The sequence below is a fragment of the Artibeus jamaicensis genome, unplaced genomic scaffold (assembly GCF_021234435.1).
Source record: "Artibeus jamaicensis isolate MK-2021 breed Jamaican fruit bat unplaced genomic scaffold, CSHL_Jam_final scaffold_847, whole genome shotgun sequence".
Lineage (NCBI taxonomy): Eukaryota > Metazoa > Chordata > Mammalia > Chiroptera > Phyllostomidae > Artibeus > Artibeus jamaicensis.
In genome coordinates, this window is record NW_026522057.1 from 5,355,513 (window position 1) to 5,362,188 (window position 6,676).

A 6,676-nucleotide genomic window follows, 5' to 3' on the forward strand; every position below is an offset into this window, starting at 1 on the left:
AACTGAGGCGGAGGCTGAAAGTGACCTGACCATGGTTTCCCAGAGTGAGTTTTCCCTGAGTCCAGCCTACACCCCATGATTTCTGACCCCGCCCCCAAGCCTTGGAACAGTAGGGAGGGAGTCAGGAACCCCTTTAAAATCTGGAATCGCTTGAGTCTCCCTCTCCTCCGGACCTGGAGGATGCAGCGCTGGCATTTTCTTACCGATGTCCCTCTTTCATTACCCAAGACCTATCATTTCCTCTTCCTGGCACTGGCATCTTTAGGGCCCTCAACGATGGGGAACGAAGATGAAGCCACGCAGTCCGCAGTCGCTGACCCTACCGGCAACGAACTCACTCCCAAGTTGTGGAGAGGAGACACGGGACCACAGCTGCCACTACACAATGAGGCTAACAGCAGTCTTTTATGGAGAGCGTCCTCCCTGCTCAACATGAACTCATTCAACCTTCCAGCCACCAAATGAGGGTGGAACTATTTCTCCATTTTACAGCTGAAGAAATGGAGACTCACAAATGTGGCAGAACCAGGTCTAAAAGGTTTTGTCCCATCCCAAAGCCTTCCCTTTTAACAGCCCTGCTCTGTCCCTCTCAGCAAAAATTACCAGAAGGCAGAATGTATCTCCCCAACAGGAAGCCCTGGGAGATACAAAGCTACAATGGTACTCTGGGTTTAAATAATCAAAGAAAGATTTGAAAAAGAGAGTGCTGAGTAATCTGGTCCTTGAAAGAAGATGGAAGGACATTAGTCTAGAAGAGAGTCCAGACATAGATGCCAGAAAACAGGGTCTTCTCTCACCTCTTGGTCCCTCGTGCAGACATCATCCCAGGCAGACATCAGAGGCTGGCGGAGAGCAGTTTGCTCTAATTAGTGAAAGGGCTGTTGGGTCCTCAAATCCACTCACCCCCCCAATCCTTCTCCCCCCTTAAAATCTCTAATTGCCAAGCAAAGATAAGAGATTTGGCTTTCCCAGGATGGCCACGCCAAGCTCCCTCATGTGCCCTTGCAGATCCCATCTTGGCACACAGCTCTTGGCCACTACTGAGCAGAAGGCAGTCAAAAGAGAGGAAGTTGAATAGTGTGAAAAGGGCATAGAGTGGCCCCACTGACCCAACCAGAGCTCTGTGACACTGTTCTCTCTCTTCCCTATTCTGGGCTTGGATTGGCTGAGTAGATTCTATGATCCCTTCCAGCCGTAAAATTTTCACTGCCATAGCATCACACCTAACACAAGTGATTTAGACCCCTCGCCAGACCATGCGTTCCAGGAAGGCAGAAACCACCCTTTTCACTTCTGCCTTACTCCCACTGACAAGCTTGTGAACTAATTCATTGTAGGAACTTAATAAATGTGTGTTTGATGATGCATGCTCAGTCTTCCTCGGGTACAAATAAGTACAAGAGGGGCCCATTCGGAAAAGCCCCAGGCTCCTTCACTTGATTCTGAGCAACTCAGTTAACCCCCCTGTGTTTAAAGTAGGGATAATAACAGTGACTACCTGATGGGGTTATTATGGTATGAAACAAGAAAACACACAGGAAGTGCTTAGTTCCAATTCCATGGGAGCTGAGGCTGAGCTCGTCCCCCTCCTGGCCTGATTCCAGTCTGTCAATGTAGCAATGCAAGATTCCAGATATGGCCTGACCAAACCAGAACAATAGGCCTATTATTTACCCCAGTCTGGACACAACACATTGTTAATGCAGCCTAAGGCTGCTGGGCTTCGCCGCCTTTCTCTTCCATGATTAGTTCCCATCAAGTTGTGGTCAACTAAATCATTCAGTTCCTTTTCACTAGAGATGGGGTCAAGTCAGGTCTCTCCCCCTGCCTCTGTTTTGTGTAACATCTTGGAGCTACAGAAGGATAATGTCATCTTGCTTATTCCAGACTGTCAAAATTGTTTTGGGGTTTTTTGGTTTTTGTTTTGTTTTTTAGATAAAACCCCATTCTTTAACAAAATGTATATTGAATTTATGGGGGTAACATTGCTTAATAAAATTATATAGGTTTCGGGTGTACCATTCTATAACATATCATCTGCATATTTTATTGTGTTTTCACCAAAATTGTTTCGAATACTGGTTGTATTGCCCAGTGTTTCCTCTCCCTCTCTAAGTTTAGATCCAGGCTGCTCCTTGGAAGTTCAACTCCACCATGCATACAGCCCCAGGACACAGCCCCATAACAGACCACTACAGACACTCATTTGCCATTAACCTAATCAAGGCGCTGCTAATCCAACAGCTCCCAATTACTGAGCACCCACTCTATGCTGGGCAGGCACCTGTCATTCACAACATCTCATTGACTCCTCACAACACCACTGGGTTTTTGTTACCCCCATTTTACCGATGATGAACCTGAGGCTAAGGAAGGGGAAGCAGGGACTAGTTTTATAACCCCAGACTCAGGCATCTTTTTCTGTCGGAGTTTGGTTACAGACTTTCACTTAGAGATGTCCTCCAGGTGCATACAGTCCTGACCATTTGCCTCCATTCTCCCTCTTGGTCATTCTCCTTCCTACCCTCTGGCCCCCACACCACCAAGCCAGGAGCCCAAGGGGTTTTGCTGAGGCTCTGTTAACCTCAGGAGCCTACAGCAGAGACCCAGGCCCATTCTTCATAGCAACACTCCATCCAGGACAGCAATGAGGGCAAGGGTTTCTTCCTGAGGAGCAGAGAAACACATCCCCACTCTGTGGTGGGAACACCATCCTAGTCATCCTTGACCTTTTCTGGGTCTAGCCTCATCTCACGGCCTAGGGCAAATAAACTCCAGAGCTCCCCTTGTTGCTCTCCACCTCTCTGCACCCTCACAGGACACTATCCCCAGCCTTGCAGGCTTCTTCGTATGCCCTAGCACACTCCCCTGAAGGACTTTGGGGGAGGTCACTGGCCCCCCTGAGCTTCTTGGGGAGTAAGCAGCAGAGTTAAGTGCAAAGATCCCAGGAGACAGATTACCGGGCTTCCTAGCCTCCCTGCCATTACTTACAGTTTACTCTTGGGCAAATTAGTGAATCTCTTTGATCCTCACTTTCCCCACCTGTCGGATGGGGATAATAATTGTACCTAACTCATAGGGTTGTCATGGGGATTAAGTGGGGTGCTTAGAACAGTGCTTGGCACCTAGGAAACACTTAAAAGTGTTTATTATTATCATTATTAGTACCCTGGGTAAAACCTTACCAAATAAGACCACATAAGTGAGAGGGGGAAAAATTTGATATGAATGGCTAGGAGCATGGGGACTCGAGGTGGTATTTCTAGCAGAGCGGATGTCGCTAAGGCAGGGTTACCAGGTGGAGCTGTTGGGGTGTTTGGTGCTAGGAAATTGTTGCTAAGTGAAGGTGTTGGCAGATGCCAGCGTTGCCAGGAATAGCTGCAGCCTGTTCTTTAATGGTAAGATTTCTCCCTAACTGGCAGACCTACCACTGATTCCTGGAGAAAAGGAGCCCAGCCTATGCCCTAACGACATTTATCTCAGCAGTCACTGGCAAACTTTTGACATCCTTCTTGGTGGTACTCGAAGGCTGAAGTCAGGGAATGGCCAGGTTAAAGAGGTACAGGCTGGAAAGCCCTGGAACAAGAGCTTCCTGGAACAGTTGTTATGTTGGGAGTGCCTCAGCATGTTCCCCATGATCCCTTTTGTTTGTCCTGTGGGGGAAGGCAGGGCAGAAAGTAGGAAGGAGGGACCGCTGAGGATCCTAAGAGAGGCTCTTCGTGGGGGAAGTAGCTGAGGGCCCTTGAAGTCACTTGAGGCTCCCAGTTCCTGCCTGGATGTTGGCAATTGTGGGGCAGGTCCATGATCCCACAAGGCTATATAGGACATTCCACAAAGAGGCCCCTATCCTGGGCTTCAGGAATAGTCTGGGCAATGGGTCTGGCTTCGAGCCTCACTTGTCACGGGGTAGAGAGGCATGAAGAGTTCTCAGAGGTTCCTTGAAGGGATAGAAGACAGGGGTCTTATGGCAGGTCATGGTGGGTAGTCATGTCCCAGACATACAACTTTTTACTAAAAGGTTTATTTTTGCTTTAAGCAAGCCCTGTCCATTATTCTTGTGCATCTAGATGGACAACACACCTTTGGGATGTCAGAACACCCCTCAGAGGTATAACCACCCTTACACTCTGAAAGCACATACTCCGGTGAACTACCCCATAATCCAACCCCCATCTTGCTTTCTCTAATCTTCCTTAAGTTCCCTAACTGGCAGACCTACCACCCTGACGTCTGGAGAATTTCAGAAGACTCAAATGCATACAAGAAGCTGTAAAACTGTTACTCCCTGGAACATTTGAGATCTTACTCCCCAGCACATGTCGTCAGTTTGGCACCAAAACAACCTCATAAAAACTCTACAGGTTTGAATCTTTCTTGAGAGAGAGAGAGAGAGAGAGAGAGAGAGAGAAACACTGATTTTTTTTGTTCCACTAATATGCATTCATTGGTTAATTCTTACATGTGCCCTAACCAGGAATTGAATCTGCAACCTTGGTGTATTGGGGACAATGCTCTAACCAACTGGGCTACCTGGCCAGGGCCAGATGTTTCTTATTTCAACACTTGGGACACCTGGTGCTCCCCGGCCTCCACCAACCAGTGTCCCTGCATCATCCTGGATTCCCCAAACTTCAAGGTTCTCCCAGAAGACAGAAGCAACCTTACTCCCCAGGAAAACTGATTGCTGAGAAGACGTAAGAATGACAGAGTGGAAGAAGCTGGGGAGGTCGGCCTTTGGTGAGAGTCATGCCATCTTAGGCCCTGGCACAGTTCTGAGGCAGGCCCAGAGGTTGGACCAACCTACCAGGTAGCCTCAGGAACTGTAAGATCAGGTGAGGTGCACCTGGTAGGAGCCACAGTCTGGCATTAGCAGAAGGGGTGGGAACTGAAGCCTGAATAATACCACTCCCTTCTGGGCTGGCCAGGACTCTGCCCTGGCATGCCACATGGAGGTCCTATCCTCATCACCTGGCCTTTACCCTCTCAGGGATGAAAGAGTGTTTCTAAGTAAGTGATTTGCTGGGCTCAGGTCAGCATGGCAAAAGCAGAACCTACCTTGGGAAGCCCTGAAGCCCTCACCCCTGGCCCCCCAGCCTGGACCTCCTTTGAACCATATGCCCAAAAAGCATGTTGGAGGACCCAGCACCTTGTAATGGCTGCTTCCATTTTCACCATAGCACGTGGAGACAGCCAGCTTTTGATGGCTACCTGAAGACTGCATGGTAATCCTGTGATCCTTACGCTGATTAGGAGCAAGAGATAATAGCAGTAGCTGGGGTCCTTAACAAGTCTGGCCCAGGAGTCAGGCTCACAGTGTTTAAATCTACTCCTGTGTCTAGCTCATGCTCTGTGACTTTTAACTTCTCTGAGCCCCACGTATCTAATCTGTAATAATGCCTCATAGTTTTATCCTAAAGGTCAAGTAAGACAATTTGTGTATACAAAACAAACCTTAAGTTGGATTTCAACAAATGTTAATATCTTTCCTTTACCCATTTGATTGGCAGGATGTCTCTGATTAATAAACAACGGGAAAACACATTTCTGTTCTGGGCTGAAAAACTTAAAACATGAGAGCCTTTAAAAAAAAAAAAGGATTCTTGGGGGAGGTGTCAATGTTGCCTCGTCAGTGCCTTCACTGAACCAACTTTGGGTGCACCCAGCAACACAGAGATGAGTAAGGCATGGGCGATCTTTCCTTTGAGGAGGTCAAGTCAAATTGTGGAGATAAACATAAGAATAAGTTACAATATAGTGTGACAAAAACCTAATGGAGATCTGAGTGCACAGACTTGAGAATACTAGCTTTTGTTTGAGGGGTGGAAGTCTGGGAAGGCTTCACAGAGGAGGTGATGATGGAGCCGAACCCTGAAGGACGGGTGAGAGTTCCTAAGACATGGAAGGGCACGCCAGGCAAGGGGAACACCACAGATATGGAATTGTGATGGAAGACGGTGAGTACAGAAACAATTAGCAGCTTGGGCTGTCTGGGCATTTGCTGGATGGGAAATCGGTAAGCCCCAAGGCTGACAAGATGGAAGGAGGCATTGCATCCTCATCCTAAAGATACTGGGAAGCCATTAACAGGATTCTGAGCAAAGAGGAGTAAAATGAACACATCTGTACTTTATAAAAGATAACACTACCAGCTGCCATCATCCTCCTCAGAACCTCATCCCATTTTTCCTAGATTGTTGCAGCAATGCCCTTACAACAAACAAATTAAAAAACAAACAAACAAACAAACAAATCCCTGGTCATTTCATACCCCTGCTTAAAGTTCACCTGTTGTATGTGTTCAATCAATGTTCGATGAATGAAAGACTAAATGAATGAAGGAGCTATTTGTAATAACTCCTTCTGTGTTTCCCTATCAGTGGGTCTAAATAAAACACTTCCTGATTTCCTTTCTGGGAAAAGTGAAACCTGAGAAAGAAAGAGACTTGCTTAAGGTCACATAGCAAATCAGCAGCAATGGGACTCTACTTCCCATTGGGATTCTGGGGGATGGCCCTTGCGGAGGAAGCTGCAGGCCATGTTTTGTCTGCTATCTGAATCCCCAGGTTGGATCCTCCAGAACAGAGCTAGCAGGACTTCAGAACACTTACTCCTGCTGCACACACAAATCATCAGCTCCCTTTCACCTCCAGCCAGAAGTGGGGTTGAGATCTGGAAT